Source organism: Mesocricetus auratus, unplaced genomic scaffold, assembly GCF_017639785.1.
Source record: "Mesocricetus auratus isolate SY011 unplaced genomic scaffold, BCM_Maur_2.0 Super-Scaffold_100004, whole genome shotgun sequence".
Lineage (NCBI taxonomy): Eukaryota > Metazoa > Chordata > Mammalia > Rodentia > Cricetidae > Mesocricetus > Mesocricetus auratus.
This window is the reverse complement of record NW_024429189.1, coordinates 97,922,899-97,935,477: the sequence shown is the minus strand read 5'-3', so window position 1 is coordinate 97,935,477 and position 12,579 is coordinate 97,922,899. Positions and strand designations below refer to the sequence as shown.

At 40.9% G+C, this 12,579-nt stretch overlaps 1 protein-coding gene and 1 long non-coding RNA gene across 2 annotated transcripts in view; one reads left to right on the top strand and one right to left on the bottom strand.

The window, feature by feature from the left end:
* The window catches only part of Rnf24 (ring finger protein 24), a 55,339-nt gene that overhangs the window by 17,071 nt on the left and 25,689 nt on the right, over positions 1-12,579 (top strand). The gene's annotated exons all lie outside the window — the stretch shown is intronic.
* On the bottom strand, positions 1,962-12,397 carry LOC121140529. The gene is made up of 3 exons (XR_005877420.1): positions 12,311-12,397; positions 10,799-10,921; positions 1,962-2,254 (listed from the first exon to the last, which is right to left on the bottom strand). It is a non-coding gene; the product is annotated as an uncharacterized LOC121140529 (long non-coding RNA).

The window sequence follows — 12,579 nt, the reverse complement described above, 5'->3', positions numbered from 1 at the left end:
ATTATATGTATTCAATATATACAAATGCAAATGACTTTGTTTAGACTTGTGTCCTGACCCCAATATTTCACATTACACACCTACACAGAGAGTGGGTGGGGAGATTATTCCAGAATCCTAAAAAAGAAATTCAAAGCTTGATATGATTCTGGTGCCCATCATTTCAGATAAGTATTATTCAACCTGCAACATGAATGAGATTTTGGGATCAGGATATATATAAGTCATATAGAGTTAGTTAGATAATTAGTAAATGTATTGCTGATGGTTCCAGACTACCTCCACTATCAACGTTAAGATCACATTGTAATATCAAATTTTCTGTGCTCTAGTTAGTTATATAATATGTCAGAACTTGGGGCTCGGGAATATATATGATCTTAGCAAAAAGTGTGTTTTTCTGAACTAGAATTAGGATCTGTGATCTGATTCCTGAATGTCTGTGAATACAAAATAATTTAAAAATAGTACTGACCTAGATGATAAGTCTATGTGAAGGGATCAGCTATCAGTGACAGAAAACCTCCTGAAACAAGTTTTTTAAAAGGCTAAAAATTATTTCCTTATGAATGTAAAAGTTGTCACAGGACTAGTATGAAGAATCATGGAGCAAGGGACCATAATACTAAACACCCCCATTTTATCTTGCCATTCCACCTTTAAGTTATGGGTAACCCCATCCCTTCCTATGTTTGTCATGCTATGAATAGAACCTAGAACTTGTGCGTGCTGGGAAAATACTGGACCAGCCCTTCTTGAGTAGCGTGGCATGGTGTCCACACTGCAGAAAGCAAGGTAAAGAAAGGGATGAAAGTAGAAGACAGTGTGTGCTTTGTTAAGCATGATTTCTAGACACTTTCCTGTGATCCATTGCAAGTGTCGTAACTAAGATGTGGACAAGTGCAACTGCAAGGAGCGCTGGGAAGGGTTGTAGCCATTATGCCCACCTAAAAGTCTAGTCATGGGAAGGAAAGGAGGACAGACATTGCAGGTGGCAGGAGAGGGGGCAAACTATCATTCTCTGCCACAATCCTTTTTGGTTAAATTACTTTTAAGCATTTTATTTATATATTTTATGCATATGACTGTTTTGCCTACATATATGTCTTGTGCCACATATGTGCCTGATGCCTGCAGAGGCCAGAACAAGGATATTTGATCTCCTGGAACTAGAGTTAAAGATGCTTGTGAACTGCCTGTGGGTGCTTAGGACTTAAACTTAGGTCTTCTAGAAGGGCAGCCAGTGCCCTTAACTGCTAAGCCATCTCTCCAGCCCCATGCCATTATCTTGGTAATCAAAAGAGAAAACAAAGGACACTCTTCATTATGTCTCTTCCTCTAAAGAAGGGTTCTATGTTTCTAATACCTGATACTATTTTTTCTTTTCTTTTTTTTCTGAGACAGGGTTTCTCCATGTAGCTTTGGAGCCTGTTCTAGAACTCTATTTGTAGACCATGCTGACCTGCCTCTGCCTCCAGAGTGCTGGGGTTAAAGGTGTGTGCTACCACCGCCTGGCCTGATTTTCTAAATAGATTCTTTTCTTAGAGAATAAAGTCTCCAAGCTTAATAGAAATATCTCTTAATATGTCATTACCAGGGCTGGAGAGAGGGCTCAGTGGTTAAAGGTAAGCAGTGCTCTTGCAGAGCATCCAAATTGAGTTCCCAAGATGTCATTTGGCTTACAACTACCTGTAACTCCAACTACAGGGGTATCTGGTCTCCATGGACACCTACCCTTGTGTATTTACAAGTGTGCATGCCCATACACACATGTAATTAAGTAACAAAAATCTTTTTTTGTTGTTGTTGGGTTTTGTTTTTGTTTCCGCCACCCCCCCCAACTAAAATCTTAAAAGGAATGTCATTCTCAGATGTGGTGTCTAGCCCTTTAGTCCCAGTACTTAGGACACTGAGGAAGGAGAATAGCAAGTTTGAGGACTGTTTGGTCTGTATCCCGAGTCAGAGATACTTGACAAGACATGATCTCAAAAATAAAACACAGTGAGAATAAGTAAGTCATCCCTTTTTCTGTAGTTGGACTATTGTAAAGGAATAGTCTGGAGGATACTTGTTGGAATTTATGAGCCAGTCTCATGAGTTGTGTGAACTTTCCATGGAACTCAGTAAGTCCTAAGGAAAATAATCAGTAGGGAATAGACCCAACCAGACAATTACCTTACTGAGGCATTTATCTTTAGGACTTCATCAGTTCTAATCTTGTAGTAGGAGAAACTCAATTTTCTAATATATCCATCTGTAAAAACCAAATCATAGTGCTTTATGTGATGACAGTTATCATACCAATGGTGTAAATATTTTTATTATATAAAGAGAGGAAAGCTTCCAGGACTAATGACATTGGAAGAGTTGACTCTTTAAAAAGCTGTTTAGAAAAGATTGTTCATCATTCTGGAATGATTATCACCTTCTCAGGATGTTTTAAAATCTAAAAACAGAACCAGTGTCAACTCACACGCCTTTAATTCCAGCAGTCAGGAGGCAGAGGCAGGAGGATCTCTCAGTTTGAGGCCAGCTTGGTCTACAGAGTGAGTTCCAGGACAGACTCCAAAGCTGCAGAGAAACCCTGTCTTGAAAAACAAAAACAAAAAGAAAACAAAAAAAGGATAAGAGAACCTAGTGAGCTTCATTCATAGAGGATCTTACCATGTCTCTTAAAGCAGTTTGGATATATATGTACTCAATATGTAATAATTATTATATAAAGGCTAAACTTTCTCTAGGTTCAGAATTTAAATCTGAATTGGAATCATGTAGCTCAGCAACTCTAATGCCACCAGTAAGAAAAAGGAGCCCACATGAAGAGAAAACCTAGAGTGTTCTCTCTCTCTCTCCCTCCCTCCCTCCCTCCCTCCCTCCCTCCCTCCCTCCCTCCCTCCCTCCCCCCCTCTCTCTCTCTCTCTCTATTTTTTCAAGACAGGATTTCTCTGTAGCTTTGGAGCCTGTCCTGGAACTCACTCTGTAGACCAGGCTGGCCTCAAACTCAGAGATCTGCCTGTCTCTGCCTCCTGAGTAAGAGGATTAAAGGTGTGTGCCACCACTGCCTGGCTGCCCAGTGCCATTTAATATCTTTGTATACTTGACTTTAGTTATTAATAAAATTATTAATTTACTTGTCTAGAGGCTGAACAAATTCAAGTCCTTTAATTTAAAAGCAAATTAAATCTTTCATGACTCCTCCATTAAACAAAGTTGTATTGATTTCTGTCTGGTGACCTGTGCTTTTCTAGGAACTTATGACTAATAGTTGGCTTGTTTGGTTTTATTGACAGGTGTTTTAAGTGCAACTGACCTATTCGGGTTATCACAGTCAGTTCTCTCTACTTAGAGAAAGGCTCTCTGGGACCTGTGAGATGACTTGGAGAGTAAAAGTTCTTTCTGTGTAAGCCTGGACACCCGACTTAATCCCTGGAGCCCATGTAAATGTGGAAGGAGAGAACTAACTCCAGAGTTGTCCTCTGACCTCCATGTGCACATTGTGACACACATACATGCGTCATTCCTTCCAGTGCATGCAACAACAATTTTAAAAATTAAAGAAAGGGCTCTTTTTCTGTCTTTAGAGCCACTCTGGCTCTTATTTCACAATGTTTTCCTAGTTGTCACATAGGTCCTGTAATTCCCAGGGCTAGTAGTGTTCAGTGTCCAGTGATGTTTCCTGAAATGCCATAATGTTTTCAGAATAAAATGAACCTTGATTAATTTTCATTTAGAAGACAGTTCTTTGTCATATATTGGAAGAGACTAAATACAAGGTGAGAGCCTGGATTAGATCCAAAAACGGGAAACCAGTAATGGGAGAACCAGTCAAGTTTGAATGAGGTCTATAGTTTATTTTAATAGGAGTATACCAGTCTTGTTTTTCTTTCCTAAAGAAAGATGTTATTTAATATTAGGTGATGCTAAGTGAAGAATATGGGAACTCTGCAGCTTTCCCATAAATATGAAATTATTGGGAAACATTTTTATTTGTGTTTTTCCTTAGAGTCGGGATCTCCAAATAACCCTGGCTGTCTTGGAGCTTATAATGTTGACTAGGCTAGCTTCCAACTCAAGAGATGCACCTGCCTCTTCCTCCTGGGTGCTAGAATTAAAGGTGTGCACCATCATGCCTGGCCCTAGAGAAGTTTTAGATATATACCTCACTCAGAATTATTTGAAACTTGTGATATGGGCTCTTCTTGAGGCTCTATCAGTACAGTGGGAATGCTGTAGGGTGTATCAGCCAGCTGACTGCTAAGAACCAGTCACAGGCTGCTTTGCTTGTGCCTCTGCTCAGCACTGCCTGTTTCCGCGTGCTTACAAAGTCCACAGGGCAGTCCCTCTTGGGGAAAGTTTAGGTCCAGGTTTGGGATTCACTAAATGGCTTCAGTTTGGGCAGCCAGTTTTATTGTTTGGAGTCTGTTAGTTTTTTGGGGTTTTTAATCTATATATTGCAAAGTATAGTATTTTACATGTATAAGTTTTAGCCATAAACTGTAAGGCACTATAGAGAATGCTTGCTCTGATTACTGTCTTAAAGAATTGGTATAGAAAAAAAGATTTGACATTTTTGGGGGGTTTTGATTTTTGGTTGGTTGTTTGTTTTTGGTTTTTTTTGAGATAGGGCTTCTCTGTGTAGCCCTAACTGTCCTGGAACTCACTCTGTAGACCAGGCTGACCTCAAACTCAGAGATATACCTGCCTCTACATCCTGAGTGCCACCTCCACTGGTCAAGATTTATCAGTTTTATGTATTATGGGTTAAGTTGGCTCTCTCTCTGGAACCTTTCCTAGATTTATTGTGTAACTGCATTAAGTGCAATCAAAAGCCATAGGTGATATATTTATAACTGTGCTTATGATATTTTTAGTATTATTAGCAGTGTGAACTTGAACCAATAGGATAAAGACTCATGAGGCATTAAGTTCAATATTGTAGTCTACTAATTACAGAGATTTTACTTACACTTTATTTTAACCTATTCAAACTAGTATCTAGAGCTTTGACAATAATGGCACTAGAAAGAGAATTTCAGCTATGAAAACCTGAGATATGAAATATAAAGCCCAAGATACCAGTGGAATCCATAAAGTCTGTGACCAAGAAACTCTCAAATGGTTACATTACATTGTGCCAGAGGGTGCTGGGCAGACTGCTAGGGGAGGAAATGCATCAGTGGTCTCACCTATCACTGAACCTTGCATACTACAATACTGATTTGCCTGGCAAGATGTGCCTGCTAGTGCAGTAGGAGCATAATGGTTATGAGGATAACAATAACCAACAGCTTTCTAATTGGTTATGAGGCCTGCTCCCCAGGAGGTATTTCATGCTTGGTACTGTAAACCTGGTCAAAAGTCCATACCTGTGTGCTAGCTAGCTTTTGTGTCAACTTGACACAGGCTAGACTCATTTGGGAAGAGGGAACATCAATGGAGAAATTGCCCCTACCAAATTAGCCACTGGGCAAGCCTTTGAAGCATTTTTTTTGATTAATGATTGGGTGTGGATGGGCCCAGTCTGAAAGAGGAGGCACCAACCCTGAGCAGGTGGTCCTGGCTGTTGGAAGTAAGTGGGCTGAGACCTCCACAAGGAGCAAGCCGATAAGCAGTGCTTTTCCATGGCCTCTGCTTCAATTCCTGCCTCCAGGTTCTTGCCCTGCTTGAATTCTTGCCCTGACATCCTTCAGTAGTGGAGTGTTACCTTGAAGTGTAAGATGAAATAAATCATTTTCTTTCCAAGTTGCTTTTGGTCATGGTGTTTTATCTCAGCAATAGAAAAATATAAGACAAATAGTGAGAAAATAAGTCTAGGGGTGTTAAGTGAAGCTTTCCTTGAGAGGAGCCTTCCCGCCCGCCTGGTTCCAGATCCGCATCAGTCCCAAATAAACACACAAGATGCTGTATTAATTATGAAGCTGTTGGCCTTGCTTGTTTCTTACTGGCTAGCTCTGACTTAAGTAATTACCCCATAATTGTTAATCTAAGTATGTCTCTTACCGGAGAGGTTTCTGGGCTTCCTACCCCAATGGCGTTACATCTCGACTCTCTGTGTTTCTCCTTCCCAGAATCCTCCTGGACTCCTAGTCCCTCCTATCTAGATTCCCTATTGGCCAGACAGTGCTTTATTGGCATAAGACTTCCCCCAACATAGGGGGAACCTGCAACTTTGTTAAATAGTCATGCTGTTAGATTTCTTCTAAGTACAGCTTTGTGTTGCTTTCAACTTGGGTCAGAGAAGTCTCTTTTTGAAGTGGGTAGTGGTTAATGCAGAAACTCATAACTGTGTAAAGTGCTGAGTGTAAGTAAGCTGAGTGCTCAGCTGTGTATGAATTACACACACACACACACACACACACACACACACACACACACACACACACACACACGCGCGTCACCCCACCGTAGTCCAAGGCTCAGAGAACACTACAGAGGAGGGGAGAGAGAGAAAGAATGAGAACCAGGGGATGGGGAAGAGAACTGTGAAAGACTGGTTTCCAGATAGGACATTACTTCACACACCCACATCAATTAACAGCGACTGTTGGAATCAAGCGGTTTTCAAACAAATATTTAGTATTTCACACTAAATATTTTCTTTAGATGATCTGTCTTTATATTCTAGTAAATATGTAGACTTATATTAAACTAACAAAATGTTTCTTTTGTACTGATAATGTGACACTTACAGATTTTTTTAGTTACATCTATTTTGTGTCCTGCACCTGTGTAGGAACCAGGAGCTGATGAACCATCAATGCAGACTCAGATCCAACTCTATAGGAAGGCGTGTGTTGGCCCCATTGAATTTGAGAGCTGTTAAAAGGTGGACATTTGCCAGGCAGTGGTGGTGCGCACCTATAATCCCAGTCCTTGGGAGGGAGAGGCAGGCAATCTCTGTAAGTTCTAGGCCAGCCTGGTCTACAGAGTGAGTTTCAGGCTCCAAAGCTACACAGAGAAACTGCCTTGAACCCAACCCCATCCCCCCAAAAGGTCGACATTCATAGATAAATAAGAGTAAAGTTATTATTGACTGTTATTTTGATTTCTTTTGTTGTGAGGAAGATGTACTATTTTCTTGGGAACAAAATAGCTTTTTCTAAAAATAAGCAATACTATGCTTAGAGTTTACTGCAGATTGAGAAGGGAGCTACTCTTTTCCGCCTATTTCTTTTCAGTGCCTTTGTGTAACTGACTATGAAACTACTTTACAGTTTGTGTTTTGTACTGTCTAAGCATCACAGGATGGTGGTGATTATTGTTTTAACAATCTAAGAATTCTGTGCTTAGATTAGATATGGTGGTGCATGCATTTGATCCAAGAACTCAGTAAACAGAGGGAAGCAGATCTCTGTGAGTCTGTATCTAAGTTCAGACCAGCCAGGTCTACATAGGGAGAAACTGTCTCAAGATGGATGGATGGATGGATGGATGGATGGATGGATGGATGGATGGATGGATGGATGGATGGATGGAATTTTAAAACTTCTGCACTTAGAGCCATGCATAGAAGTGCACATCTCAGCTTTTGGGAAGAGGTAGGAAACTAATGAGTGGTTTTTTTTTTTTTTTTTTTTTTTTTTTGGTTTTACGAGACAGGGTTTCTCTGTTTTGGAGGCTGTCAGTCGAGCTTGGCCTCGAACTCACAGAGATCCGCCTGCCCTTGCCTCCCGAGTGCTGGGATTAAAGGCATGCGCCACCAACGCTCGGCAACTTATGAGTTTTAAGACTGAGGTTTATATAAGGACATCCTGTCTCAAAACAAACAAACAAACAAAAAATCTAAGCAAACAGAAAAGAACTTTCACCAAGCTGGTTGTAAGACCATGAATCAAATAGAATCCAATAATTAAAGGCTGACAAATAGATTCTTTGTAGTATAGCTTATGCACTGTGTGCCTGAGACAGACCAGAAGAGAATAGAGGATGACTAATTTGAATCCATCATCACCACAGTGAAAACTCTTAAAAGTCTGATGAAATTCTTAAGTTTTTTGTTTGTTTTTGTTTTTTGAGACATGGTTTCTCTGTAGCTTTGGAGGCTGTCCTGGAAATAGCTCTTGTAGACCAAGCTGGTCTCAAACTCACAGAGATCTGCCTGCCTCTGCCTCCCAAGTGCTGGGATTAAAGGCATGCACCACCACCACCCGGCCAGAAATTCTTAAAAGTTTTAATGGAGACTTCATCATGTAAAAAGATGGGGGCGAGTCTTTATAAAACTGACATAGGATAACTGACACTTCAGCTGGGCTGTGGTGACATACACATGGTGGATCTGAGTTCAAGGCTAGACTGGTCTGCAGACCACGTTCCAGGACAGCCAGAGCTATATAGAGAAACCCTATGTTGAAAAACAACAACAGCAAAAGAATAACTGACACTTGGAATAGGGCAGAGTAAAAAGACCCATCAGAATAGCAAACACTCATGCTCCAGTTACGGCACACAAATTAAAGGCAGCAGCTCAGGCTTGATTTCTTGGCAATACCAGCCAAGCGGAGAGTTGAATACATACCCGGAGGGATCAGTGGCCAAACAGCAAGGGGATCAGCTGATATCACCATTTACAGAGCAGGGGAGGATAAAGACTATTAGAGGAACCGTTTCGATTTTTTAAAAAATGATTTCTTTTTTATTTTATGTGCATTGGTGTTTTGCCGGCATATATGTCTGTGTGAGGGTGTCAGATCTCATGGAATGGAAGTTATAGACAATTTCAAGTTGTCATTTGGGTGCTGGGAATTGAACCTCAGTCCTCTGGAACAGAGTGGCCAGTGCTCCTAACTACTGAGTTATCTTTCTAACCCTAGATCCCATCCCCCACCTCTCTCTCTCCTTTCTTTTTTCTGTTTCTTTCCTTTTTCCCTTCCTTCTTTCCTTCCTTCCTTCCTTCCTTCCTTCCTTCCTTCCTTCTTACTATAGCCCTGGCTGACCTGCACTCGTAAAGATCCTCTGGTCTCTAACTACTGAGTGTTAGAATTAAAGCCTTTTGTCCCACAGCCGGCTCTGTTTAGCATTTTTATTTCTTAAAAGCAAAGTACAAATAAAGTAATAAAACTTTCATAATGTTCTTTTTTACATTGTTACTGTTATTTTATGTTTACTTATTTGTGTGTATGTGGAGGTCAGAGAACAATTTACAAGAGTCAGTTTTCTCTTTTCCACCATGTGGGTTCCAGAGATGGAGCCCGGACTTGGCAATAAGCAACCGTACCCACTAAGCCACCTTGCTGGCCCCTTATTGCATTCTTTAATGAAAAAAGGTAGAATCAAAATAATGAGGTGGTTTATGAGTGAAATAAAATGGAAAGATCCACATTGAAATAGAGATGGGACAAGTAACTAGGATATAGTATTGCAGTAGTGTAGGTTTTATTCCTCCAATTCTCCACAATGAGGATGGGATGGGAATGCAAGCAGAGGCAAGTTACAGAAGCTGCTGCAGAGAAAAAACTCCTCAGAGTGGAGTCTGTGACAGGGCTGCTTTCTTTTCTTTTCCACATTGGGCACTTGAAGACACAGCACCCAGATAACCATCATTTCTTTGTTGGCTGCTTTTGCACAGCATTCTACCACTGGTCTCACTGGGCTGCCCAGGCTGGCCTGGTCTCACGGCTGGCCTGCCCCAACCCCACTGACGTGCTGGGATTATAGGCCTGCACCACTAAACTGGTAAGTCAGCTTCTTCACCAGAAAGAATAAAAGATAAAAATGACCTCAGACTAACTCGAACGATGTAGAAAAGTTCACCAGAGAAATGTTTTAAAATACCGGGCAAGTGTCTTGCTTCGCTCTTGCACTTAGGAGATAAAACAAAATCTTATTCCCATAGAACCTGATACCTGTTTCCAGCAAGGAAGTAATACAGAGTATTGTAAAAGCCTGGAATGCAAAGGGATATCTTTGAACTCCAAGTGGTAGAGACTAGCGTATCTGGAAAGTATGTGACCCTGGTGCCACCAGGGCCACCAGCTTATGCTCTGGCTCAGTGCCTGCCAGTGCACCACCATCTCTGAAGGGTCTACTTTGCAGATTTTCACTTATTTCCTTAGGGGACTGTCTTGACAGAAACAGAACTATTAGCATATATAATCTAACTATATTTGGTGTTAGAATCAAGGAAAGCATTTCTTCCCTGGTATGGAGGTGCTTTCTGGAGAATGCGGGTTTTTGGCATTCACTGGTGACATGGCAGGAAAACATGTTTAATCATACATATGTAACGTATACTTCATATACAGTGATTCCCAACACTATCTCCTTTCAAGTCTTTTATGTGAGGATGTAAACAAATATTGGTCATTACTGGTATTTTTTTTTTTTTGCTTTAAAGTGTTGCATTTTGAAACTATATTTGTAGCATACCAATTTCAAGATATAAAAGTACATATACATATATATATATATATACATATATATATATCCCTGTTGTCTTAGGACTCTTGTTGCTGTGATAAACACCATGACCAAAAGCAATGTGGGGAAAAAAGTGTTTGTTTCTTCTTACATCTTGTTGTCCATCACCTAGGGAGTCAGGGTAGGAACACAGGAAGGAACATGAGAGGCAGGAGCTGAAGCAGAGCCTGTGGAGGAGTGCTGCTTACTGACTTGCTCTTTGTGGCTTGCTTGGCCTGCTTTCTTACACAACCCAGTACCACTTGCTCAGTGGTGGTGTGGCCCGCCTACAGGCCAGTATTATGGAGGCATTTCTTAATTAAGATGCCCTCTTTCCAGATATGTCTTAAGTTCGTGTCAAGTTGACAAAACCAACCAGCACATGTGTTCCTTAACTTCTCACCAAAGCAGTTGGTGTTATCAGTCCTTTCAGTTTCTTAATATCCTCCAGGTTTTGCTGTCTTCAAGCCAATTCCAGCTGTTCATATCCTGATCCACACGGGCCTGTAATTCCAGTACTGGGCAGCTGAAAGAGCAAGATCTGAAGTTCAAGAACAGCCTAGGCAAGACTATGCCTCAAAAATAGAAATAAAACACAAAGTAAGGTTCTATATTCTCTAGTGAAATATGCCAAGCTTATGTAGCGGTTCATGTGTTTTATTGGCCTCTGTTGTGGTAGAGAGTTGGCAGTAGATGGAATGGGTGTCAAGGCAGACCCAGAGCTGCTGTCTGATTCTGAAAGGCTCAGGTCATTGTAGTAGGGCCAGGTACCGGACTACACAGTGAAGCTGCATTGTGGTCCATCGCCAGGCATCAGCAAGAAAGAATGTTGTCTTCTGGACTTGTTCCTACAGTAGCAACATGAAACAGGGCTCTAGCCCTGGCTACTAAGACCACCTTTGGTTAAGCTAGAACACAAAAGATTGTATCTTCTGCATCACCAAGCATGTGTTCAGAGTCTGGAGCAACTGCTGGCTTACTTGTTAGGAAGATGAACTACAGACCAGCAAGTTAAAAGTATTTTTATTTATTGACATGTCTTTAACTACTTTTAGTGACATAGGTAAAAAGTACACATTAAATCCTGTGTTCATTTGCGTTTATGTTTTACAACTGGTTTCTCTTGAAGCACTCACAGCTCAGAGCTGAGTAAACCTCAAGTGCTTTAAGACTTAATAGATAACAGCAGTAGCTACATCTGTCTTTAACCTTCTGTGGTAGGCTAAGAAAAAACAGTAGCTTTTTTTTGATATTTTATTTTTACGTATTCAGTCTTCTGCCCGCATGCCAGCAGAGGGCACCAGATCTCATTCAAGGTGGTTGTGAGCTACCATGTGGTTGCTGGGAATTGAACTTAGGATCTCTGAAAGAACAGTCAGTGTTCTTAACTGCTGAGCCATCTCTCCAGTCCCCCAGTAGCTTTTTTCTATGTCAAAACAACCAATTTAGAAAATATTACATGTAATTTTAAATATGTATATTTGTGTATGTACACATATACTTGGAAAATTATAAACTTATTTGAATATACTATAAACATCTATCTATCTGGACATGGTGGCAAACACCTTTAATCCGAGCACTTGGGAGGAGAGGTAGGTAGATTTCCATGATACAAGGCCACCCCTGGTCCACATAATGAGTTCTAGGCCAGCCAGGGCTACATAATGAGATCCCATTTTAAAAAATAAAAAAACAAATATATCTAAAATAGAATAAGATAAATGAGAAGAATATAAAGGTGTATTTTAGCTCAACTTGTGCTGCTGTAACAGAATCCCACAGACTGGAGACATTAAAATTAACAAAGGGACTGATAATGGCTACATCTGGTAAAATGCTTCCCACACAAGCATGCCGACCTTAGTTTGGATCCTCAGCACCTACATAGAAGACTGAGTGTATTAGTGCTCACCTGTAATTCATCACTGAGGAGGTAAAGAAAGCAGGTGCTTTCTTGGCTAACTGTGTGGTGGTATGAATGAGAGTGGCTCCCACAGACTCATGTTTGTCCCCAGCTGGTGGAACTGTTAGGGAAGGATTAGAGGTGGAGCCTTATTAAAGGGCCTGTGTCATTAGGGTTAGTTGGTTGGGTTGTGATGAGACTGGGTCTCTGTATGTTGCCTTGACGGTCCTGGAATTCAGAGGCCTACAACATTCCCAGTTAGTTCTGTCTCAGGCTTT